Source organism: Paroedura picta, chromosome 1 (genome assembly GCF_049243985.1).
Source record: "Paroedura picta isolate Pp20150507F chromosome 1, Ppicta_v3.0, whole genome shotgun sequence".
NCBI classification, from domain to species: Eukaryota; Metazoa; Chordata; class Lepidosauria; order Squamata; family Gekkonidae; genus Paroedura; species Paroedura picta.
Genome location: NC_135369.1, coordinates 43,148,893 through 43,175,889, shown reverse-complemented (window position 1 = coordinate 43,175,889; position 26,997 = coordinate 43,148,893). Strand labels below are relative to the sequence as shown.

The following is a 26,997-nucleotide window of genomic DNA, read 5'->3' as shown; positions in this document are numbered from 1 at the left end:
CCTATAATTATTAATTATTTTAGTTCACCTTTCCCCTTAAATTTAAACTCTGGCAGCAGAGTGGTAAGAGTGAGGGAGTGAGGGACACTCATTCAGGATTGTACCACAGTAGAAGAATGACAGCCCTTTTGTCATATTTATTTAGAACAGCAAAGCATATAACGTACAAGAGACCAGAACTGGCAGTGAGCAAAGATGCTGCCTGAGAGGTCCACATTATTGCCAAGGCCTAAGGCATAATCCAATAACTCCTTCTGTTTAAAGGAGCCTTTTCATCTACAGCTAAATCATGTCTCGCAAATGTTTGAGATTCCTTCCATGTGACGTTGCTGAGTCCTACAGACTGTGCAGGAATGAGAAGACCTCCTGAAGTTAGCAAATTAATCATGGAGGACATCACACTCTACCATTCTGTACTCTTCCACAAAATCGTTGTTGCTTTTGTTTTGGGTGTGTTTCCTGCACAAACACACAAACGTAGAGTTTTCCCCCTTCTATAAGGTTGTGACCTGGAAAAAAGCCTGGGAAGTACAGAAAGGGCAATGTGATCCTGATGAAGGAATTCTGGGAGAGCTCAGTTACTTCTCATTTTTCATCCTTCACCTCAGGTGCCCCAGTGACCTTGAGTCCGGGCTGTCTGCCTGTATAGGACTTTTCTCAGGTCCAATAGCCCAACTGACAAACTTCTGGGAAGATACAGACCTAAGCAACATTTCCTTCAGAAGGCTGTCGGGTGACTCTGTAGAAACTAGAGGGCCAGTGTGAAAAGGCAATACAAAAGAACCCCCTGCTCCCTCTTCTTTTAGAGCAAAGCTGACAGGTCAACTTAATTATACTTCCCACTGAGTCAACCAGCAATGTGTTCCAGAAATCAGTACCCCACCACCACCATATCTCTGATCCAACATATTGGAAATGGAAATGCCAGTTGCTTGTGAGTATTAAGAGCAGGTATATGAATGCATGGATTTTGACAGGCTGTAATATCAGGGTTATCATCCAGTTAGAGAAACTCTAGTCCATTAATAGTATGCATGTCCCAATGTAATCCCTATGCAATGTTACTCCATTCTAAGAGCATTGGCTGGAATAACACTGCATAAGTTGGCAGTGTTAGTCAATAACTCAGTTGTTTAATTATATTTGCATGTGCTTAAGAACCAAAGAGTTCTGATGGAAAATAACATCATTTATGGGCCAGGTTACTCAGAAATGAGCTCTGGGCTTCTATTTCACTTCTCTCTGTCCTGTTGCTCTCGCCCTCTTGGGGAGAGCAGGTGCCAGTTTGGAAAGAAGATTTTTAATCAAATAGCAGGCTAGAAATATTTTAATAACTCGAGTCAGGAGTACCTCTTAAAAAATGGCACCTGATTAATTTGGTGCTCTTTTAAAAGGTCTAGAGCTCTGTAAATTCTTCAACCCGTTAATTGGTTTAATTCAATGTAATGTAATGGATTGATCTCTACATTTTGAACCTGTCTTCTGCACAGGAAGCCAGACACTGTTTTCATGACACTATTCAGAGAGATGGAATGCTATAGTTCAAATGCCACCTCAACATGAGCATGAGCTCCATCCAGCATTGGTTAGGTGAGACAAATATTGTACTCCAGAATGGAACCTGTCCTCTATATCGTATTTTTAACAGGGAATGAACTAAATATAGTTTTAGTGTATCATCTGCATTTTAACTGATTAATTACTTGATTCAATTTAAATTTTACCAAAGTCTTTATATAGATAACATTTTTGAAAAATAGGCAGAAAGTGTGAGGCTAAAGATACGATGCATTGTTAGAAAGAAACAGGTTTGTTAATATATCTTTTTGCAATCCCTGTTACAATAAAACCTCAGCAACACAAACCACCTCAACAAATAAATATACTCTTAATTCCAACTCTAATTCTAAGAGGCACTATGGTGTAGTGGTTAGGAGAGTGGACTTCTAATCTGGTTCCCCACTCCCACACATGCAGCCAGCTGGGTGACCTTGGGCTCCTCACAGCACTGATAAAGCTGTTCTGACCGAGCAGTGATATCAGGGCTCTCTGAGCCTCACCCACCTCACAGGGTGTCTGTTGTGGGGAGAGGAAAGGAAAGGCAAATGTAAGCCACTTTGAGACTCCTTTGGGTAGAGAAAAGCAGCATATAAGAACCAATTCTTCTTCAGTAATATCAGGGCTGCCTCAGACTTGCCTACCTCACAGGGTATCTGTTGTGGGGAGAGGAAAGGAAAGGTGATTGTAAGCTGCTTTGAGACTCCTCCTGGTAAAGAAAAGGCAGCATATATGACCCAACTCTTCTTCTTTGAAATGGGTTCATTGGCTAAGAGGTGGCCCAATGGGGAAGGGAAAGACTCCCCCACTGTGCCAGCGTCCCATTGGGCTGTGAAGCCCTCTCGCCACCTCTGTGAGCTTTGGGCTTTGCAGCCCAACGGGGAAGAGAAAGCCACCCCCATCCCCCCACTGGCTCCCGCTGGCCCGGGCCATTACAGAAATGGAGTCCCCTACCCCCAGGGCACTGGGGAGCACCCGGGGGCAAACTGCCGGAAGAAAGCCCCTGACCGGCTGGGTGGGTGGGAGTGGGCATGGCCTGTGCCCACTCTCGGCCGTCTTAGCCCTTAGCAAGTTTTTATAACAGCGATCCCACTGTTACAGATACTATATGCATATGTAATTAAATTGCATAGCAAAAATGATTTTTTAAAAAATTAAATAAAACATTAAAATGAGTAAAATACAACCAACAATGCACAACCAACGATAATTATCAAGATAAGTAGCAGCCCTACAGGATTAAAATTAATAACTGCAATTAATTTTTGAACAGGGAAGTAAAAAAACCCAATGCTCCTCGCACAAAAGTTGGACCAAAAGTACAACAAAACAAATCTAATCAGATTGAGCTACTGACTGCCAAGGTTTATAGGCCTATTGTTTACATCATTCTAATCCATGTGTTTTTCAAAGTCTGTTGGACTTCTGTTTTGCTTTTCCCCAACAGCACTGCATGGTAGGTTAATACAAGACAGAGCAACTGGCTCCAGGTTATCCAGGGAGTTCTGTGGCTGAAAGGGGATTTGAATCCAGACAGGAACTCTGTGCCACACTGGACCTGTGAGGTCCTGCTTTTCTTGTTGAAAATGCCTTGACGATGGAACTTGATAGTATATCTCTGAGGAGGAAGTGGAAACTGCTGGCAGCCATTTTCATTCTACCCCACGACATTCCCTTTCCTTTCAACTGACTCCCAGAATAGTACTGTTTGCTGCTTTTGTGGGTGCCATCTCTAGCAGCTTTCTGATGAAAGCCACCATTCTGCTACACAAAAGGAAAATCTGCTTCCTCGCAGAAAAGTGAACAGCTGCTGCACATGTGGAGACAGATCACATTTGGAGTTCACTCTTGCATCTACAGCCTCAAAATAAATGTTACTTCTTACTTGTTGGAATCATCCGATTTTAGAGAATATCAGTCCCGCCCTAAACAGAGGCACACCTTTCTAAGTTAATTGATGGCGACTGACTTAAAAAGGGATAACTATGTCTAGGGCACTGTATGAGGCTGGAAGTACACTAGTGTTACATTCAAACCTCAGGGCAAATCTTGATGTGTGATGGGAATTTATCCAGAAGTCCTTGGGCCTGCATTCTATTGCCTCTTCTTCTGCCTTTTGTGCAATTGTGGTGATTAAAGCCTTCCTAACTTGGAACAAATTGGAACTTATTTATTTTCATACCTGCAGGAATAAATAGCAATTTAGAATTCTGGTTTGTAGAAAAGAAACAAACAATGATTTGTCATTTGGCCTCCTCTGAACCATCACAGTGAACTACGGGAAATCTTCAAACCAGGAAATCTTCAGTCTCCTGTCCACACATGAGGAAAAGAGGGAGAAGGGAGACAGGAGAGAGCACACTAGCCCAAGGACTTACAGGTTTCTGCTCATCATAAACCAAGGTGTATTTATGAGGTGTGAATAGAGTTATGATGTGGGGCTGCAGTAAACAATGGCCTTCTGTTATAGTCTTCCATTATCTTGAAGCATGTAGCATTATTTAGCATGTTGCAATGGCAGCATGCTGTGCTTTGCTGTCCCGGAAGCCAATGTCATTCATAAAAATACACCCTTTTTCATCTGGGACATACAGGGCTTTACACTCAGCAGGTGCCAACTTATTGACCATTCCTTGCCCCAGGGAGGCATACCTGGCCTTGACCAGGGCCAGGGCCTTTTCGGTCCTGGCCCCTACCTGGTGGAATGAGCTCCCAGTGGAGCTGCGGGCCCTCAGAGAGCTTTCTGCTTTCTGAAGGGCCTGCAGAACAGAGTTCTTCTACCTGGTCTATGGTCAGGGCCAGTGCTAGAGTCAAGTTGGGGCCCCCACTCTGGTCAGAGCCATATCATCTGGCTCTGAACATCATACCCCATATTGCCTCTGATAGTTACATTCAGCAGGGACTCGCCATCTGGATACTGGATTTTAATGGGTTACTGTTTTATTGTATTGTGTTTTATTGTACCACAATTGTGGGATTATGTAACCTGCCGCAAGCCAATTGGGAGCAGTGGATTAAAAATTGAAATAATAAATACATACATACATACATACATACATACATACATACATACATACATACATGTCACAACATGACACCAATAACCCTACATCTTAGTGTAGAGGAAAAGAGGAATGCTACTTTCCATTTAATATAATGTCGGAGCCTCTTGTGGCGCAGAGTGGTAAGGCAGCCGTCTGAAAGCTTTGCCCGTGAGGCTGGGAGTTCGATCCCAGCAGCCGGCTCAAGGTTGACTCAGCCTTCCATCCTTCCGAGGTCGGTAAAATGAGTACCCAGCTTGCTGGGGGGTAAATGGTCATGACTGGGGAAGGCACTGGCAAACCACCCCGTATTGAGTCTGCCATTAAAACGCTGGAGGGCGTCACCCCAAGGGTCAGACATGACTCGGTGCTTGCACAGGGGATACCTTTACCTTTACCTTTTAGGACCTGAGAGATCCCTGTGCGTATCACCATGAAGCTCACTGGGTGACCTGGTGGGGTCCATTTAAATTTGCAAGAAGAGTGAAGTGCTAGGCTGTTAAAAAGTGTAGAGAAAGAGCAGAGAAAAGGTACTAGTAGTCTGTTCTGTTGTCTTCATCCAGACTGTTGTGGAGGCAAGCGGGAAGGAAGAGTGCTCAAAGAAGCAGGAAGTGCTTAAATGAGCCAATCAGCACACTAGAGGGAGTATTTGTAAAAACACCTGGAAGTTCCTATTCTAACTATGTTAAACACACATCTCCTCCAATGCCCCCTCTGAGATATTATGTATATGCCTCTACAGATCTTGCATATTCTAACACCTAGGACAGTCACAATACGTCAGCCTGACATACAATGAGCCTATCTCACAGGATTATTGGGAGGATAAGTAGAAAGGAGGAGGGGACCACATAGACCACCCTGAGCTCATTAGAGGAAGTATAAAAATATACTAAAAAATAAATAATTTTCAGGATAGTCCCTGATCAATTAAGGGAATGTTCACAAAAGTTTCTTTCCCCCAAATGCCATTCAGCCGTCGCTTCGTGGTGTCAACTTAAGACCATATAACGTGGCACTTCGATCTTCCTGAAGAGTTCCCCTGGAACTTCCCACCAGAGGGGATCACGTAATATTATCACATGCTGCTGTTTCATTATTAATTGCTTTTCTTCCTTTGTCGGTGCTGGAGTTATGAATGGTTTCATGGCCTTGTTTCCTTCTTGGATGTACTTTCATCACTACTGGAAGCTAAAAATAAAGTATTGATTGTAAACTTCTCTGAAGTTTCTGAGGCAACCACAGCCGAAGCAATCTGCTGGCTGAGCAAATAAAAGGGAATTTATAAATAACACATCATCTTAAGAATACAAAGAAAACAACAAAGAAAGTTCTTAAACTGTTCCAAAAAATGCAAGTCTTCATTATGTACCGTTGGTATTATTATTGTTGAAGAGACATCAATATGTGTGCATAAGGACAAAATATACATCGTATCGATGAAAGAGTACCCTTGGAGTACTTCTGAGTAGATGGCCGTAAAGGAGAGGGACAATCTATCTATTCATGGCAGACACATAACTACTGCCGTGGATATTGGGATCTTCATGGGCTTTGAACACTAATCTTTCATTTTGCTGGGCTTTGCAATAAATTGGGGCAAGCCATAGGCACAGAACAAATGACCCCTACAAACAGCTTGTACACTACATATAAATATAATCTAAAATATTTTTAAAGACGAGTATAGAAAAGTGCCTCATTCACAAGACTGATTTTTTTTACTATTGTTACTTTCTCTCAATAGTGAATTCTATTTCTCCTTGTTCATTTGATCCATGATTTAAATCAATTGAAGATAATGGTATGCAAGTAAAGTCAGCTGCTTCAAGTTGTTTATTGGGAAAGGAGGTGTATAAATATGGCATGAACCTGCACAGTAGCTCCATCCTCTTTTTCTTGTCCTTTCCATCTCTAGGGTGCAGTCCATACAGGAGATGCAGGCTGGGAAATTACCTGGTGGGTCACTGCATTGGTGGCCTGAAACATGCTTTTCCCACGCATTTGCCAGTTTTCAGGAGGGAATGGTAGATGAGCTACCATTTTTTGCACGCTCAGCTGAGTAACCCTTGTGGCTCTCACTTATAGCACGGGCCACTCAGCTTGGCTTGCACCAAGGCCCCTTTCACTTCCTGCTCTTGCCATACTGCTCCACTCTCTTACTGGAGAACAGTCTCCTGGAAGAAATAGAATCATAGAATCATGGAGTTGGAAGGGGCAATATAGGCCACATAGTCCAACCCCCTACTCAATGCAGGATGGGCCTAAAGCATCCGGGATAAGTATCTGTCCAGCTGGTGCTTGAAGACTGTCAGTGAGAGGGAGTTCACCACCTCCTTAGGCAGCTTATTCAACTGCTGAACTACACTGCCTGTGATTTTTTCCCTGATATTTAGCCAATATCATTCTACACATAGTTTAAGGTCATTGATGGAGGTTCTATCCTCTGCTGTGAACAGGAACTGCTCCCTAAGTGGCAACCTTTCAAATACTTGAAGACAGTAATCATGTCCCCTCTCAACCTCCTCTTCTCCAGGCTGAATGAGGAAGGCTTGGAGCTTGCTGGCTTTTCAGAAGCTTGGAGCTACTTGGGAACCCTCTGGGAGGCTCTTAAGAAGTGTTTCATAAGCCAGGACTGCACAAAAAAAAGGAGTATTATGCTTAATTAATTATTGGTGATTGGCTCTGGGGAACGATATTCATTTGATGTAGTCTTTGCTGGCTGCTTGGGCTGGTTTTAATTGGCTTGGTATTTGATCTCTTGTTATGTTCTTGTATTTTGTTACCTGCCTTGGTTTCCTTCATTGTCAAGAAAAGCAAGCATATAAACATTTCTAAATCAACCAATTAGTAAATGTTTTAATAAATCAAAAAGGGGCAGAAAAGACACTTCCATCCTAAACTGGATGCATGCCAACTATGGAGAATGAATCTGACACAATTAATTCATCCAGTTTTTTACAGGCAATCTAGATAATGTCACAGGCAGCTGTTTTCAGACCATGGTTTGCCTTCTGTGTTTTATATGGGACCTCTCTTCTCTCTCTTACATGTGCTGGGAACCGTAGCACATTAGCTTTTTTTTAAGTTAATCTGTTCACTGTAAGTTAAGTGTACCTACATGAATATTTATGTATTTAATTTATATACCACCCCTTTCAAACCTGCCATCTCGGAGCAGTGTATGACCTTAAAAATACATTGTTACAATGTTACAGAAATAGGCAATTATTCAATGGAATTAAATAAACATTTAAAACCACTTAAAAGCCTCAAGTCTTATCTGCAAATCAAATAAATCAGCAATAAGCACGGTGGGGATCAGGAGTAGGGTGGGGCGCTTCGGCGCCCAAAGTGGCCGGTCTCTCCCGGCGCAGCGAAGGCCACAATGTGGTTGACCATGAGTTGCTAGCCGACCATCTCACCAGGGCTGGAATACAGGGGACAGCCCTTGATTGGATGCACTCCCTTCTCCAGAACTGGTCACAGAGGACAGTGGTGAGGGAGGAGTTGTCACAATCTTTCTATCTTCCCTGTGGGGTTCCACAAAGGGGGTGATCCTTTCCCCTACTTTGTTTAACATCCACATGTACCCTCTGGCCCAGCAGGTCCAGAGTTATGGGCTGAGTTATCACCAATATGCAGATCACAGGGATACCCTGCTTGATATTCTTCCATCTTCGCCAGGTGTGGCTACTAACTCCCTACCTGTCTTCGGACCCCTTGGCTACAGACACCCATGCAACAGTCACCTCTAGATTGGACTTCTATAACTCGTTCTATGCAGGCCTTCCCTTGTTCTTGACCTGGAAATTGCAGCTGATACAAAATGCAGCTTCTAGGGTCCTCACAGGAAGATCTTGGAGGGCTCATATCTAGCCTGTGCTGAGGTAGCCGGATCAATTTCAAGGCTTTGGTTTTAACATGGCCCCACTTATCTGAGGGACTGCCTGCCTCCTTCTGCCTCCCGCAGGTCACTCCCCTCTGTGAGTATGAATTTACTGATGATCCCTGGCCCAAGGGAGGTTCATCTGACCTCAATCCAGACCAGGGTCTTTTCGGTCCTGGCCCCCGATTGATGGAATGACCTCTCAGGAGAGCTGAGGGCCCTGACAGAACTCATGCAGTTCCGCAGGGCCTGTAAGATGGAGCCTTTCTACCAGGTCTCTGGTTGCAACCAGGGTAGTTAAGATCTGGGTCATCGTCCCTCCTCCGAGTCAACAAGCGAATGTGGTCATCACATTGCTCCCTATTAACTCTCTCAGGCACTAACATGCTGCCTGTCAAGTGGGAGCAGGGAGGGCAATACTCCGCTGTCAGATGTGGGGGTTTTATGTTTATGTTTTATGGGAAGGGATTTTATTGTGTGGTTTTATAATTTTGTTACTCACCACGAACCAGTTACGGGAGTGGTGGGATATAAACAAACAAATAAATAGCTTGAACAGAATTTTCCCTTAACCAAGAAACCTCGAGGACTGGGTATACTGAGCAAAGCTTCTATGGTTCCAAGGCAATTGATTTAAAAAATAATTAAACCCAATAGTTTTCTTATCAAAATCTTTCAGAACCAACATCTTTTATCATTTTTGGTTACTGCAAGAGAGAATTACTGAAAAGCTGCATTTACCCCTTCCCTGTTGCTATATTCCAGCAGTTTCATGCTCACATGGTAAGGATTTCTCCAAAGGGGCTGCTACAGCCATTTAAATACCTGAAGTAGCAAGCATCAAGCTGCTTTCCCGTTTGCGTTTTAATGCATAAATGAGAAACTGGATCACCTCTTCAGTGTGGGAACATCAAGGGAATCATCAGCTCCTCAGGATTTCCCACTGTTTTCATTGGGATCCTGAAAAGTACCTGATAGCTTTTCAGAATTACCATGCTAAGTCCTATCTGACTGGGACCCCCTTCCTTCAAGAAGTTCATGTTGGCAGTACACACAGTTATCCCTTTTCCATCTTACAGCGTAACATCCTGCCAGCATAAGTTTAAGCTGAAAATGAGGGACTGGCTCCGCATCACTCTGCAAAATTGTGGTAGAGTGGGAGCTTGAATTTGGCTACACTAGACTGTCTCTGAAGCCTTATGTCTGCCTTTGTTCATACACATTATGGCCTCTTCCCCCTTCCCTCTGACTTTTCAATGAAAAGAGCATAGTGCTGGTACAACTTCAAAACATACAGAGAGTAACAGTGAACATACTGTAAATTAGAGCCCTTTGTATGCATTGGAGTTGCCTTGCCCATGGAACATTGCTGCATTAATGCACAAGTCTCTCCCCAAACATGGACTAATGCCTTCCCCCGCCCCCAGTTCTCCCTATTGCTGTAGTGTTAATTTGCTTCCAGAATATAAGCTTTGCTGCATCATTCCCACCCGTGTCAGTTACCACCGTTTTCTTGCCTGTCATTTCTCTTCGGCTTCTCAGAGGCTACATCAGCCATGAAGGAGGCACGCAGTACTCTGAGGTGAGCCTGACCTACATTTTGCAGCAAGACTCCAGGGGATTCTGATTCTGCTTTCATGGGGGCAGGCAGGAAATGTCTGTTGGCAGCTTCTGACTGCTTTAAAACACATTCATGTCCCTCCTTATTAAATATGAAATGTGCTGTTGCAGTCCTCGCGTATGATGTTGCTTGATGTGAAATAAAATCCATAATGAATCATTTACATGGCACTTTAACTATACAAAGCGCTTCTTGATCCTTCTTTTGCTCATGCTCACAACAACCCTCTTTGGTAGGCAGAGGGGGGCAGTGGGTCACAAACAAGCCAATGTGGCAGGTTATCCAGGACTGAGCTCAGCATTTAAATCAATGGACCATAGAAAATCTGCAATGGGAATGTTTTGCAGGGAGGAGAGAAGAAAGTTGTCATTCTTTACATTTTTGTACAAGTTCTTCTGCCATCAAAGAAGAGAAGAGCCAGCCTGGTGTAGTGGTTAAGAGCGGTAGCTTCTAATCTTGCGAGCCAGATTTGATTCCATGATCCTCCACATGCAGCCAGCTGGGTGACCTTGGACTCACCACAGCACTGATAGAGCTGTTCTGACCGAGCAGTGATATCAGGGCTCTCTCAGCTCACCCACCTCACAGGGTGTCTGTTGTGGGGAGAGGAAGGGGAAGGTGAATGTAAGCCGCTTTGAGACTGCTGGATGTTTACTGCACAGAGGCTGATGAACTGGACTGCTGGATGGCATTTGCCATGGGCATGTTGCCCTGCCGCTTCTTGACTCCACATGGGGGAGTCTTTGATCAGTTGCATGCAGTCCGCCCTGGAATTGTGCTCCTGCACAGGAGCCAGGATGGCAAGCTTCTGCCTCTCTGTGGTGTGGTGAGGGGGCTGTTTATTTTTGTTTGTTTGTTTAAGAATGTGGTATTGCATAACAATGCAATACCGCATTCTTAAACAAAAAAATGCCCAGGTGACTCCACCACAATTTTCTGTCCACTCTAGGATGGGGAGGGACCAAGACAAGCCAGCCAGACTCTTCCTTTCTGTATGGCCAGGACTGGCCCACACCTGACACCCTGTTGCCTTAATCAAGGGCAAATGGCAAATGAGGGCCTGAGTCAGGCCAGGCCTGGGACAGCTCCGTCCTGGTGCCAGCATCAAGTGGAACTGGGAATTTGCCTCACCATCAGACGAGCAGTGAGTCAGGGCAAATTCCTGGTAGAGAAAAGCAATATATAAAAAACTACTCTTCATCATCATCATCATCATACAATTAAAATTATTCTAATGACAATGAATTGGGAACAAGTCAAAATACAGCCAAGAAATGGTTCATTGCTGAAGGCATAGTCAGAACTGACTTACAATGCATAGGGTAGGAAATATAGGGGCTCGAGGGGGCTACCCCTCCCCTGAGAAATCGAACCATGCACAGTTCAATAGAAGTCATAAAATGGAGATAACAACCCAGGCATCAAGGGGCAGGGAGATGTGGGAAAACCAGAAAACCAAGGGGGGGGGGACAGAGGGCAATAAGGGAGAGGAGGTGAGGAATGTTTGGGGAGGTTGGTATGCATAAAATACAACAGCAGGAAATCAGCCTTGGGATGTCAAACAAAAGCATCTGGGCTACATCAGGGCATTCAGGTCAGGCTAGGTTGGACACACTAAATCACAGCAGAAATACAATCATGGCAGAAATACGTGGGGGTGTCTGACAATTGTCTGCCTCCAGGGCTGATTTCATGTACAGCGATCCAAAGAAGCCTGCCATTATTTCTGCAAGGCCAGATTAGGTTTTGTCTTGGGCTTGTCTAAGAACAGCCTTCCCCATTTTTGTTCTGGTGAGTGGTGAAAGAACAAATGTTTTCCACTAGACGGCATTACATACACCACAATGCATTCTTTTTGTGCTAGCCTTAATGCACAATGTTAGCTGGTTTGCCCAGAAAAAAAGGGGATGCTGCCTTTAGGAATAAAGTCCATGCAAGGCTTGTTATTTTAGAGAAGAAATGAACATCCCTTCTTACTAAGGAATTTAATGCTGAGGAAAGCAAGAATGAGAATTCTAGATAATTGTCTGAAGTAGAAAAAAACTGAGTCCAGGGAGACCCTCAAGACCCGCAAAGTTTTATTCAAAGTATAAGCTGTTGTGTGCATGCACACTTCCTCAGATAACATTGAAATGGAAGTTACCAGACTATACATATAGGAACAGGGTGAACAGCAAATTAGGATGAAACATAATTAAAATGTTTAACACATGCAAGAACCAAACAGAAACAACAAGCTTAGTTTATAGGGTCACATTTTGTTTGATTTCAACTCCATGGGAAAGCATCTCCTCTCAAGTATGGAGGTAACTAGCAGCATCTTTCACTTTAAGGTGGATGTGCAGAGTTATGTCTCTAATGTCACCAGACCAGAAAAATACATTTGAATCTATTATTCCAAATTACATTTAATTGTACTATTCATTCCATTGCATTCACTATTCCGATCTACTATTCCAAATAAGAAATACAACAAAACAAAGAGGATGTATATCCCTTATTGGAGTCATTCTGCACTCATTGGATAATGCATTTTCAACGTGCTTTTACAACTGGATTTTTCTGTGTCACAAGAAAGTCTACATCTAAAGTGCATTGAAAGTGCATTATCCAACATGTCTTGAATGAACCTTGGGGAGAATACAGATGTAAGGACTGAATGAGATTAGCATACGTAGTGAACTAAGAAACCAATATCCCTGTTAATATCCAGGAGGTTGTTCTGAGTGTTCTGACTCATAATTCAGCAGTTTCCCTTTCCAGTCTGTTCCTAAATTTCCTTTGCAATAAAACAGCTACTTTGAGATCACCCACTGAATATACTGAAGGCTGAACTATTCTCTTATAGATTTCTCAGTCTTGTAATTCTTTATGTCCGATTTGTGTCCATGTGGTGTAGGGTTTGACCTGTTTGCCCTGTGTGGAGAATAGAAGGGCATTTTTGGTATTTAAAGGAATTTACAAAGCTATAAGCTGAGCAAGTGAATGAGCCTGAGATGGTGTAGTTGATATTGTTAGGCCCAGTAATCATATTGTCTTGGGTATATGTGGCAGTAAAGTTGGCATCTGGGTTTATTGCAAGCTCTAGTTAATGTTCAAGTTAGACATTGTATTTTTATGGGTCAGGAGTTGTTTAAGATTGGCAGACAATCTGAATAGCCTTCCAGAGAATACTATTTGGGCCACCATGAATGTGGAATCTGTTTTCTTCTGGGGACAGTAGTGATGTTTTTAAAAATCTCCCAGTGCCCAAAGGAATTGTGATAAGAAGAGCAGGTTGCCAGCATGATAGGTCTCATCACAACAGGGCAGTGGCATACCTAGACTATTTAGCATCTGGGGCGGGTGAGTGGGTGAGGCTTGCTTCTACCTGGAAGCAGCCCATCAAGGCCACAACCCCCCCCCCCAGCTTGTCAGCCTGCCTCAGCATGAATACACCCCACCCCCTCACAGAGTGAGCCCCAGACAGAATGGCTCCCAAGTAAAAGGGATGTGGTAAAAAGTGTGTTCCAAGCATCCTGGAAGGAGTGCCCTCACCCTCTGTAAGCCCAGCAGTGGCAGCAGCAGTAGACCAGGACCCTCACAGCCAGCAAGCCTATCCACACGTGAGGATGCCCAGATAGCTTGCGGCAGAGCCACAGCCAAGCCTCCTCAGGGCACAAGTCTCTGGCTCCCAGGGACAAGGGGGTGCCTGGTTAAGTATGCCTGGCCCTGCATGACAGGCGGGCTCAGGCTCAACTGGCTTGGCAATGGTGGGACCAGTGGCCTAATTGCTGCTGCCTTTGGACCATGCCTTGGCCTTTTGGGTACTGCCATACATATGGGTCAGATCACAAAAGGCCACTGTGTTTGGGGCCTGCTGGTTCCTGTTTTATATTAGCAATATGTTGACAGAAGAAAACATGCACAAATTTGTACTCCATCCTCTCCCTGGGGACCTCAGCGAGACAGTTTAGCCTCACAATGGCCTTGTTAGGGTTGTCATGGCTAAGAAACACTAACTTATACAACACAGAGATATATCCTAGCAGGCTAAAATTCCTAACTGGAGCTCCTTGATGAATCTCATCATGGGAAGAATAGGCACTCCCGAGTAAAGGCTGTATGACCACAGACTTTAAACACAGAAGATAATATACTTGTGCCTGCTTGTTTTACTTCCCCATCTTAAAAGGAATGAAACCTGTCCAGAGTAGCCTGTAAATCCTTGTCTATATATATTGCTGCATTTTTCAGTAGAACAGGGAGCATTGTAATAAATTCCAGTATCATGGAGTATATCCATGAATTAGCACTGAACATAAGAGAAGCCATGTTGGATCAGGCCAATAACCCCCCGGGAAATATTAAGATATATTTTATTAATACTGAAGATGTTAATTCAGTGATGAGGAAGGGGCTGTGCCCAAACTACTCAAACTGGCAGGCATGGGGGAAAACCCAAATACTACAGCTTCTACACTGAACAGCCCTAAATTAGACTCCACTAGACCCCCCTTAGGAGCCTCTTGTGGTGCAGAGTGGTAAGGCAGCTGTCTGAAAGCTTTGCCCATGAGGTTGGGAGTTCAATCCCAGCAGCTGGCTCAAGGCTGACTCAGTCTTCCATCCTTCCGAGGTCGGTAAAATGAGTACCCAGCTTGCTGGGGGGTAAACGGTAATGACTGGGGAAGGCACTGGCAAACCACCCCGTATTAAGTCTGCCATGAAAACGCTAGAGGGCATCACCCCAAGGGTCAGACATGACCCGGTGCTTGCACAGGGAATACCTTTACCTTAGACCCCCCTTTAAAAAATCGGTTTTCTGGGGATTCCTTTGCAGCAGTGCAAGTGAGGAGGCAATTCAGGTCTGCGCCTTAAGAAGTGGATTTTAGTGTAGAAATGGACAAAAAAGTTGACCCTTTAAAATGCAAATCTGAATGATATCATTAGTGTGGAAACAGTCTCTATGAGGGTTGTGTGCTTTGTCACCCAAAGCAGCTGTTTCAGGCCGAAGCAGCCAGCGCCACGGCATGGGGGGGGGGTGCCGGGGTACCAGTTGGTGCACACACACAGTTGCAGAGCTCTGCACCTGTGTGCAGGCGCCGGGTTGATGACAACAAAGCCACAGTTGCACCTATGAAATAATCACATTTGGTCTGAAACACATAAAAGGGAGGCTGCACCAGATTAATTGGGTGGAACAACTTGCCTACTCTCTTTTAGCAACACACAAAAGCAAGGGAAATGCCAAGCCAGTTTGTCTAGGCCACAACTATATTTTTTTTAAAGAACCTCAACTATAGTCATTAAGTATAAAGATAATTATTGTTGGGCGTTACGGCCCATCCTTCCTTTCCATATTGTGCATGCAAGTTATAGTAAGGAAAAAAATAGCAATAGAAGAAACAAGCGTGTGCACCAAATAGAATAATGCTATAACATAAAAAAGACTATTGATGTGATAGCCAGAAATAAAATCACTGCATGAAGTAAAAATAATATTTTTTCCCTCCAGATCTTGGACAAAAAACCTATACCTTATAGCCTTCCTAAAGTTGAAGCAACGGAACATTAACAACCATAGTATGCTAATTTTTTTTTAATCAAGATTAATTTGGGCAGTAATAATCTCTTTAAAGACTCTTGTTTCTCTGTAAAGCCTGGTGAATTCTGAATAGACATCACACAATGAAACTGTGGGCTAACATTCATAAAGGTGTACCTTTATTATCTCAAAGCCAAGCTATCACTGGATGGTTTTGCCCAGTTGTAGGCTTAGAGAACCTGAGCTGGAGGCAGGAATCTCAAGTATCTCCCTGAGCCTCCGGGGAGGGCGGTATAGAAAGATAATGAATGAATGAATGAATGAATGAATGAATGAATGAATGAATGAATGAATGAATGAATGAATGAATGAATGAATGAATGAGTACTGCAGCAAGCCAAAGGTTTGGCTCGGGCAAAGCTGTGTGTTTGAGCTTCTGCTATTTATGCTAGGCCTGAAAAGTGCCTTGATGATGCTCAAATGGCAAGATCACACATAATTTCTGTGACTGAGGGCAGCTCTGAGGACTAAGCATTATATAGCCCATGGCTGATCACCAGGACCCAGTATCATGTTGGAATATGCAAGATTGATTGTGCGTCTATATACAAATAAACGACTGGCAAATCATGCAGTGCCAGTAAAAAGGACAGCTAGCTAGACTAGCCAGGTTAGGCACCTCCCATTATTTCAAATAGCTCCCTTTCTTGCCTCTGAGTGGCTCATTCAGGTTTTACCTTTTCTTCCTTTTCTTCCTCTCTCCAGTTAGAGCAGACAGACAGGCCTCTATCTCTCCCCTTTCCTATATAGTTTGTTCTCTTATTCAATAAACCTATTTTGCTCGCTGTCAACATATGCTCAGCTCCTATGCATATTTAGAGTCTGCCAATACATCCGAGTTTGAGGCTCCCCATTAAAACCTCAACATCCCTAGCATGTTATTGGATTAATTAATTTTTGTACTCATTTTATTATTTTTTGCCATCATAAACATTTTACCATACTTATCTAGGAATCCTCCCAAGCCCCCCCCCCACACACACACACACACACCGAAACTTGTGGAGTTGCCATTTGTGGCTCCGCTGCCTGCAGACACAGCCTGCTGCCATCACACCAACTTCCCACCAAAAACTTTTAGATGCTGCACGGCAAACGGTGGCTCCACAAGTTTTGAGTGGGAGGAAGCAGGTGCACTGGTGGTGTCCGCAGGTGGTGGAGCCACAAACTCTGCAAGTTTTTTTTGGGGGGGGGGGAGAGGGGAGGTCAACATGAGGTGCAGCGCCTGCTCTGTTTCTGAGGCAAAACTTGACCATAGAGTGATGCCCTAAAGCCAGAGCATTACCCTCAGTATTTCCAGCATACTGGCATCGTTTTTGTTGATTTTCATGTGATGTCAGCATGGTGGAAAGCTGCCTTATTCTAAATTAGGGTTCCCATTGTTGCAATTCACCTTTAAAATTTTTTTTGGCAAGGTCTGATGATAGATCGCATGCCCCTCTCACTTTGATCCTGAGATGTGGTTCCAGGTTGGGAAATGCCTGGATATGAGCAAGGTATCACGCCACAGAGCTCACCCTCCAAAGTAGCCATTTTCTCCAGAGAATCTCTGTCATCTGGAGATCTGCTGTAATTCTGGACTATCTACAGGCACTTCCTGAAGATTGCTGCCCCTAACCCATCCTTCAGCCAGAGTTCTCCCCTCCCCCCACAAACACATTGTATATCCTAGTGGACAACCCCTTAAGTTTCTTTATGCATCCAGTTGCAGAGGTCTTGTACATCCCAGCCACATACCACAGGGATTTAGTCTGAAATATTTTATGCATCATTTTAGTTATGGTTTTGATAACTGATTTTACTATAAGCCATTTTGAAAACAAGAAGGCTGGGATATACGCTTGAAAAATGTCAGGGTGCCTCCCCCCCTTCTTGGTCATGGTTGTGTTGCTGGGTTGCCATGTTTGAGCAATATTCCCTCTTGTGGGCATGACAACCTTGTAACAACTCATACGGCTAGGAGGCAGCTGTCAGATTTCCCAGCAGCCACTGTTCTATAACAGATTTCTCTGACCCACCCAGACTTTAAACAAAACAGAATGGAGATGTGCCTCACCAAGTGAAACCTGATTAGACAGGCTATTAAATCACAATATATTAGATAACTGTGGACGAAGCTCGTGAGCAATCTTCCATGCTAAATAGAAGAATAGTGCCGGAGGGTTCTTTCTAAGATAGCAGGCTGAATTTCTAAGGGACAAAATGAAGATTTGTATCTTACCTTTCAAGAAAAATGTCTAAGGCAGCTCACAACAATTAATTAAAAAAATGCATGCCATGTGTGCCTTGGTTTATTTCTCGGTGCAATTCAAAGTACTGATTTTGACCTTTAATATACTAAGCAGTCTTGACCCCATTCTCCTACATGAGCTCAAGAGTTGTTTGCACTGTATGAGAGGCACAGCTTTTAAGATTATTTGTTGAATTATGTTCTGGTGCCCCCATCTTCAGAAGTGAGTGAGGTAGCTTCTGGAGAGAGGGCCTGATCAGTCATGGCATGCATTCTGTGGAATACTCACCCCAGTGATAACTTTATTAACTTTTCAGAGTCTGTGAAAGACCCTTAATGAACCCACTTTTGGGTAGTTATGCCTCCCAATAGTTTGTGGATTTGTGTTGGGCTGGTTCGTTTTGGCTGGTTCGTTTTAGCATAGGGCCCTGAACTGTGGGTCTCACAGGGAGCCATTCTTTTCCTAATGCTGTTTAAGATCTATATGCACCCCCTTGTCCAGCTTATCTGGAGTTTTGGGTAGGGTTGTCATCAGTATGTGGATGACACCCAGCTATTTCTGTTAATGGATGACCATCCAGCAGCACCCCAAAATAATCTGGCCAGGTGTGTGGAGGCCATGGCAGATTGGCTTGAGTGGAATCAGCTGAAATTAAAATCCAGCCAAGATGGAGATTCTCAGGCCAGGCATGTAAATAAACAAGTGAAAAAGTTCCCCACACTGGATGGAGTGCAATTAACACCAGCACCTACTGTCAAGAGCTTGGGCATGATTTTGGACCCTTCCTTATCAATGGAAGCCCAAATCATGAAGACAGCATGCTTCCATTTGCAAAAGGAGAGGCAGCTTGCCCCAGTAAGACAGTCAGAAGGTTGGCCCTGGCTGGTTGAGGGGGTGAGTTTAGTTAGTAGCTTTTTCACTTGCCATCTTGTTACCTTCAGTAATTGTAATTACGGGTATTTATGGGTTTTATTGTGTTTTTATTCTTTTATTGTGTAAACCGCTGTGAGCCCAATCGGGAATGGCGGTATATAAATTTAGATGATGATGATGATGATGATGATGATGATGATGATGATGATGATGATGATGATGATGATGATGATGATGATGATTCACTGTGAGCCTCTTGGGAGGTGGAAAGATTTGCATATATGATCAAAGAAAGGCAGGTAAAATATAAATTTGAGGGATAAAAATTCAGGATTACTTTCTCCAGCACAAAGTCAGAATGCATTTGTGAGAGCTGCTACACAGCTTTTTTTAAACTTCATTTTTATTAAACTTTGAAAGTTACAATCAATGTAAGTTACATGGCATAGGGTCTTGACTTCAGTGCAAAGATTGTGACTTGGTGTTATATATATATATACCACTGAATAGCAATTAAATATATACTAGAAGCCAATGATGAGCATGAATTCATTAGCAAATATGAGTCTGCACTGTGGCATTTGAAGAAGTAACATCAATAAAGACTATGGGTGGTTTGTTTCCATATGTAATGTTAAATTTAGAATTTTTGATGCTAGATCAAATTATATTTCAACTACAGATTGTATTCATGTTTCATCCTATGTAAAATCATACCCTTTTAAATCCATTGAAATTAGAAGGGAGTAACTCTGTTTAGGATGGCACTGTCAGTTCCGTCTCTGCATATGCCGGCTTTTGTCCATTATACTTTTTAATAATGAACCACAGGATGACTTGATCCTGACTGATGCAGTGTGTAAATTTTGTCTTTATTAAGTGATTGCTCATAGTTATGGCTCCAGAGATTCATAAATACTCATAGCATCCCTTACTCCAGAAGCTAGACCACATCTCTGTCATATAGGCATCCCTACTTCAGCTAAATTTTGTTGACAGTGCTTAAATGTGGTAGAGAAGTGAAGCATCAGTCAGCTTAAATAGTTTTACTGTGAAGAGAGGCCTAACTAACTAACTAACTAACTAACTAACTAACTAACTAACTAACTAACTAACTAACTAACTAACTGTTCTCTTGTCTTCAGCCTGTTCAGTTCTGGAGGCAAGTATAACAGGAAATCTCCAGGTCAGCCAATCAGGACATAGACTGAAAAATATTTATTTATTTATTGTTACACTTCTATTCCATCCTCCCTTGCCGCTCAGGGCGGTTTACAATGAAATGCATGGCTCACAGTTCACTGTGATGCTGGCATAGTACAAAGAACACAATAGCAGTTTTGGATTTATAATATTTGGATAACACTTAGATACAACAGTATAACATTTTAAACAGAAAACAGTCATAAACTGTGCAACTGAACTTTGTTTGTTTAGTGGATGTGCAGGTCCGGAGTTGCCTTGTTCTCTGTTGGGCATTACTGATCGTTGGGAGGGGGCTATTGTGGTGTTATTGCTTCGATTGGCCTCAACCCAAGGCTTGGTGGAAGAGCTCCAGTTTGCAGGAGAGCTCCTGTTTGTGTCAGCTCTGGCAGGGCCCTAATGTCCTCTGGGAGCTCATTCCACCAAGTGGGGGCCAGAACAAGAAAGCCCTGGTTCTGGTTGAGGCCAAACCAGCTTTGATGAAAGTTCCATCTTGATCTAAGTATGCTAAATACACATCTTCTCCAATGCCCCTTGCAGGAATCTCGTCACATGCTTCTGAATTATGCACACTACGGAGCTTGCATATTTAAATATATATATATATATATATATATATCGTTATTTGAATTATATGGTGCCAGGAGTAGTCCCAAGGCGATCTATCTGGGATACCTGCCCTATTTACAGTATACAGTAGGAAAAGCTTCTGAAAACAATGCTAGCTCCCACAAAACCAAAATATAACACAATAGTAAACATCTTTTAAGTAGAAAGTATATATTGCCAAGAAATATACTCCAAGGACATCCAAAAACAACCCTGCCTAATTAAGGGAAACTCCTTTATGTGTCCAAGCTTTGAGCATTAATTTAGTAGTTGTGCATCTAGGGAATAAAAACCAATGAACTGGGTGAGACGGAAAAGCTGAAATCTCCAAGAGAAACTGCAGATGAATTCCTAGCACTGCCCTAAGGGGGGATCTTTGAACCAAGAACTCAGGCTGCAGAGAGGTCACCACAGTTGGACAGAGGCCAAGGTTTATGTTAGTATCAAAAGTTCAGGTGAGTGGGAATACTCATTTTTTAAACATAGGATGCATAAATTCACTCAACGGCTATGGTGGATTATTTTTTTAAAAAACCATTCCAGCCCTACAGGTGTTATTTCCCCTACTCCACCCCCATTGCGTACGTTTGCAGGCTTACAGGCTTACAGCTTGTCTCCAATTCTATGCTTGGCCTGTGCCCAGAACAATGAAGCACTGAACTGTGCTGTAACCTTTGAGTATAACAACAACAGTAATGATGATGATGAGTGTTTCTTCTCTATTACGCCCTGCTTGAGTCTGGTTCTCCCTTGCTGGGACAAACCAGCGCCTGCATAGCAAAGCATGTGAAAACTGAGATGCCTCATTCTCTCTTCTCGGCAGTTTCTTGTGTTTGACAATCAGCAAGACCAATTAGATACACGTGTCCCCCGGGGTCTCTGGAACTGGCCGAATTGTGCCTCCCCCCCCACGTATTTGCCAAAAGGACTGTTCTTCACACAGAAAATAACAGATCCTCATTTTATTAATAAATTGCTTCTGACTCTTCCTTTTTCATTGTTTCCCCATTTTCTTCATCTCTGCGCATCTTTTCCATAGTGATTGCTATTCTTCTATCCTTTGTTCTGCACAGCACGCCAGTCATGTGCCCAAATATACACAATGAACAACAATGAGTATTTTGGCATCTTAAAGACTAACAGATTTATTGGGGCATAAGCTCTCATGGACCAGAGCCCACTTAGTCAGATGCATCCTCTGTTGGCAGATACATGGAGCGCATGAATTGGAACTCATTAGTAAATTTGACTCTGCAATGTATCTTTTATATGAGTAGGAATATGAGTGGTTTTCAATAAATACTTGTGCCATGGTGCTTATTTATAGAGTTCCTACTCAGTTGAATTACTTATAGTTTAACCAATTAATGTCCTGACTAAAATAGCCCAGGTTAGCTTGATGCTGTCAGATCTTGACAACTAAGCCAAGGTTAATATTTGGATGAGAGACCAACAATAATGGCAATCCACCTCTGAGCATCTCTTGCCTTGAAAACTCTGCGGGGCCACCATAAATTGGATGTGACTTGACGGCACTTACCATTACCAACCAATGAATAGATTAACCTGAGTAAGTCTACATATTTATATTGATTATATTCCATGTTTCTTGTTGAGACTCAAGGCAGATTAGCCAATTTAAATCAGGATCAGACATCAAATAAACCATGGATTACAGAAATTTGTAGCAAAGTATTAGCATTAAATATGTTAAACCAGGGGGCCCCAATATAGTGGTGGTGATACCATTGTGACACCTTTCCTGATGTTCACCAAGTGTTTTTAGAAAGTGGGTAGGACCAGACTTAGCCTTGTCCAACAAGCTCTCAGACTGACCCCTTCAAATGTGATTGGTTGTACAGATTTTTAGAAACATTGCTTTGACAGCAGCTGCCCGCCATAGCACAATGAACTACACAGTGTGACCAAAGGTAAGCTGCAGCATCCATTTTTGTGGCTGACTTCATCTCCTGTGCCATTTTGTGGCAGCCCATCATGCTGTGCCAGAATGCCCCAGGTGCACACAGGAACAAAAAGGTTGGGGGGCCCTGTGTCAAACTATGCAAAAATTGGTATTACATAGATGGAAATACAAACTTGTGAGAGCAAGATAATACCTATAGCAACAGATAATAAATACATAATGAGCACAATAGCCTAGTCTGGTAGTTCTGAAATGAGGTGTACCTCGAAGATGACATGCGCATGGATTACAGCAGAGACCATCTTAGAAGGATTTCCTTTGTGATACAAATCAAGCTTGTATGCACGTGTACTATGTACTCATCTATATTTATAGAATAGAGAGGCTGTCACAGCAGCAGTTTTCTAATATTGGTACAGTCTGAGTTTGCTATATAAAGAGATACCTGCTTAGAAAATAAAGAATAAGTGCTTTCCTATCATGTTGATAAACATGCTAAGAGGGTTTTATTCATTAATAACTGATACATAAAGGTACAAACAGCATCGTGTCATAGCTCAAAATGGAATGTCACAGGCAATGTGTGCTTAAGCCATCTTCTGGTTTTGTGCTTTGAATGCCAGTCACAAACAGGCAAGGCTTAAAGTCAGCATGCTGACAGGAGCTCAGAATCCTATGGGAAATTTTGACACCATCCACCAGTCTGTTCCTCCCTCCTGGTTTGTCCTGTTTTCATCTCAGAGAAAAGTCAGATTTGAGGGGGGGGGAGGATATGAATATACTGTACTGAGGAACCAATACAACTGGCCATTTCCTTCTCCGGCTCTTGCTTTACCCTGGGTGGTAGAAGTGATGATAGGAGTCAGCTGCCTGTGACTCCGGGATTGGCTTCAGCATCAGCAGCTGCCACTAGTGGTTCCAGCTCTGCACTGGGCCATACCTCATGTATTTCATTTTCTTTGCACAAGACCAGAGAGATGAATGCTGCCCTTTTATTCTCTAGTGACCATATCCTGTTTAAATAGAACCCTGGGAGACAGCTTGGTGGAGCGACAGCCTCTAGTCTGAAGAATGGGGTTTGACACCATCACATCTACCCCACAAGGTGTCTGTTGTAGGGAGAGGAAGGGAAAGTGATTGATTGTAAGCTGTTTTGAGACTCCTTCAAGTAGTGAAAAGCAGGGAACAAAAAACAGCCCTTCATCCTTTTCTTCTAAAATCAAAGTAACTAGCAGCCTTTTGGGAGATTAGAATTCTCTTTAGGAAGTGATCACCATCTGTTTAATTGTGATAAGGGATGTTTTAATTGGTTTTTATGGAATTTACTATATTTTATTATCTTGTGAACTGCCACGAGACCTTTGGAGAGTAGTGGTATTAAAAAAAAGAAAAATAAATACATAAAAAATAAAGAATTAGACCTTCCAATATAGAATCCCAAGCCTGGTGCCCCTCATACCTCTTGTAGAAGATGCATCACTGGTGGGATGGGGATGGAGTAATGCAGAGTGAGGGAACTTATACTAAGGGCAATTCCGCACAACGGGCCATTTTGCTAAGTCTGAGCTCTATTGAAAAGTGCTGAAAGCAAAAGCGGCAGGTCTCGGTAACGCACACAGCCAGTTCAATCGAAAAAAAGGCTCTCCCACTAGCGCTCCTATCGCAACAAAGAAGGTGATATTTTTCCGCGCTTCCTCCCTCCCCTGGCTGTCAATCAAAGAGAGCAGCCAATTAACTGTTGTGTTCGTGTTTCCCTTTAAAAACGTTTTTTAAAAACACAAAAAGACCAGTAGCAACGCATATTCGTTCATTCGATGTATCAGAAAGACAGTTTTTTTTGCTGGCTTAGGAGCTGGTGCTTATTCGTTTACACGTTCTGAAATAAAAAAAAACCTGTGCTATTTCTGGCCAAAATTAGTGCAGTGTCGAACAGGGGGCTGTATTGTGCTCAGAAACTTTACGGACAATTGCTTGTGGAGGGATTTCAGCCACAGAAGCATCGCTGATTTGTTGCTTTGGCCGGTTTAAGGGGGGGAAATGGCGATCGGGATGCCGGAAGCTTGGGTGCAAGAGATTAAGGAGGGACATGCTTGCTACCGCTATTTTGAGAACGCACATGTCTTTTTCGGATGTGTTGCAGGTTGTTCTCAAGAGTCAAGAGGTTTTTTTTAGGAGGAATCCACTTTTATGGATTCCCCGAAAATCATTACAACAAAGCGATTTTTGCAGGAGTGTTTCAGGAGTGTTGCAGATTGTGTACGACGTCGTGAATAACGCAAAATAAATAGAGTTACACAATGGTAACACTTCGGCAACATTAGCACTGTGCGGAATGGCCCTAAGAATCGGATGTGGAACGTAGGCACAGAGTACCATTGCTTGCCTTGTCCCACCTCCCTCCCTGTCTAGTGGAAGAAGTTGAAGCTGATATTCCCTTTGGGGCCAGGCAGAATTTTTTTTTAACCTCATGCATCATGTTAACATTGATTCGTATGTGTGTGTGTTATCATCCACTACACTCAAAGGAGGGGTTTGCCAGGTCCTAATAATGTGTTAGGGCCATGGGTAGAATTCCTTGGTCATCACTTGCAATGGCAGCATGAGTAAAGCAATTTAGCTCAAGGCCTAAAACATGGTGCCCATCCTTAGACATCCATGAAAAGGTGAATAGAATGTTCCTCAGACCATAATCTCAGGGCTAATGTGGCATGAGGACTGGAACGGGACAGCCCTTTGGGGCTATTATGATTCAGCACCCAAAGACCTCATGGCTAGGGAGGACGGATGTGGCACTTTGCTTAACCATATGATTAGTGCTTGTCAAAGAGGAAGCTCCAAACCAGATGGTACTCACCCAGATAGTCAGGGATGTTTATACAGAGCAGGCCTAATTCCTCTTAATTGTGGCCCAGTGCAAATTTACTAGTTGCAGCTCATTTTGATATCCTGTCCAAGCTGACTCTTTCCATTTCATTTTCATGCTTGCAATGACCTTGTGCATGTTCAGTAAAGAAGTGTTCTCCTGCAATGCTCTTAGTGGAATGGAGGATTATTCAAGTGAACATGTGCACAGATAATAGGCATGTGATGTATCTTTGCAGGGGCACATACCAGAGAGGTTTCTGGGAGTTATCTGTCCAAGTACAGTTTGGTGTAGTGATTAGGAGCATGGACTTCTAATCTGGCAAGGTGGGTTTGATTCCCCACTCCTCCTCCACATGCAGCCAGCTGGGTGATTTTGGGCTCGCCACAGCACTGGTAAAGCTGTTCTGACCAAGCAGTGATATCAGGGCTCTCTCAGCCTCACCCACCTCACAGGGTGTCTGTTGTGGGGAGAGGAAAGGGAAGGTGACGGTAAGCCACTTTGAGACTCCTAGTAGAGAAAAGCAGCATATAAGAACCAACTCTTCTTCTTCTTCTTCTTGGTAACACTGGCAGTCTTTGGGCTGCGGTGATCATACCTACCTGGCAGTGGCACTGAAAACGAAGGCTGATATGTTTTGCAATCACACAGCCTCCTCCATACAGGGCCTCATTGGATCCTTGAGCCTCGCTAGCCTTCATCCATACGTGCAAGCCAAACCGGGGTCACTTGTGGAATCAAACTCCGCGACAGCCGGGACGCGCGTGTGTGGAAGCGGAGGGTGGGAGGGCTCCCGTATGCTGATAAGGGGGGCTGGCGCACGGCCACCTTGTCGTTCAAAGCTCCCTCGGCAAGCCGCTGCTCCCGGAGCCGGGGAAGCCAAGCCAATCGGCGATCGGGCTTCTCCTGGGCAGAGGCGCTGAGGGAGCCGGCCGCGCGGGCGCGTTGGGGCCGCTGCGCTCCCCTGCCTTAGCGTGCCCAGTCGCGAGCCCGGGGCGCCAATCGGAGTGGCGGGCAAACCGCGCGAGGCCCTTCCGCTCGCCAGGGCAGCATGAGGAGGGGCTGCTCGGCTCCTGCTGGCGCTGGAGAAAGAGGGAAGGGGCGCCGGCGCCGAAGGAGGCGGCCACAAGGCGGAAGAAGGCAGCTCGCCCGTCGCCCTGCTGCTGCCGCCGCGGCTGTCTGAGGGGACGCGGCTGTTGCTGCTGCCGCCGCTGCCGCCTTCCCTCCCTCCACCCCCTCCCTCCTTCCCTCCTTCCCGTGCTGCCGCCGCCGCCGCCTGGTCTCTGGGCGCGTGTCTGCCCGCCCGCCCGCGAGTCCTGCCTTCCTAGCACGGGGGCCGCCTCCTGCTCTGGCCGCCGCTTGTTGTATGGGGCGCGGGCGCTTGGCGCTTTCCAGATATGGTCACGGCGGCGTCGGTGCTGCTGATGGAGGTGCCGGCGGCGGGCTCTCGCTGAGCACCGGCACCCGCGGCGGGCCCGGCGGAAGACGCGGAGGAGGAGGACGAGGAGGAGCGCTCGTTGCCCGGAGCCAGCCGGCGAGCAGCGAGCGAGAGTGTCTGCAGGTAGGTCGCCAGGCAGGCAGGAGCCCCCGAGCCTTTTGTGT

The 26,997-nt window shown here is 44.2% G+C and overlaps 1 protein-coding gene across 7 annotated transcripts in view; it reads left to right on the top strand.

Moving 5' to 3' along the window:
• The window catches only part of SLC8A1 (solute carrier family 8 member A1), a 348,714-nt gene that overhangs the window by 10,850 nt on the left and 310,867 nt on the right, over positions 1-26,997 (top strand). For 3 of the 7 annotated variants that reach the window (XM_077335821.1, XM_077335832.1, XM_077335800.1), the window contains exon 1: positions 26,263-26,956. The exons of 2 other annotated variants lie outside the window; for them this stretch is intronic. The gene's annotated coding sequence lies outside the window, so the exon portion shown is untranslated. Of the gene's footprint in view, positions 1-26,262; positions 26,957-26,997 lie in introns of those variants that run through there. 2 more of the 7 variants (XM_077335848.1, XM_077335840.1) reach the window with 1 other exon arrangement.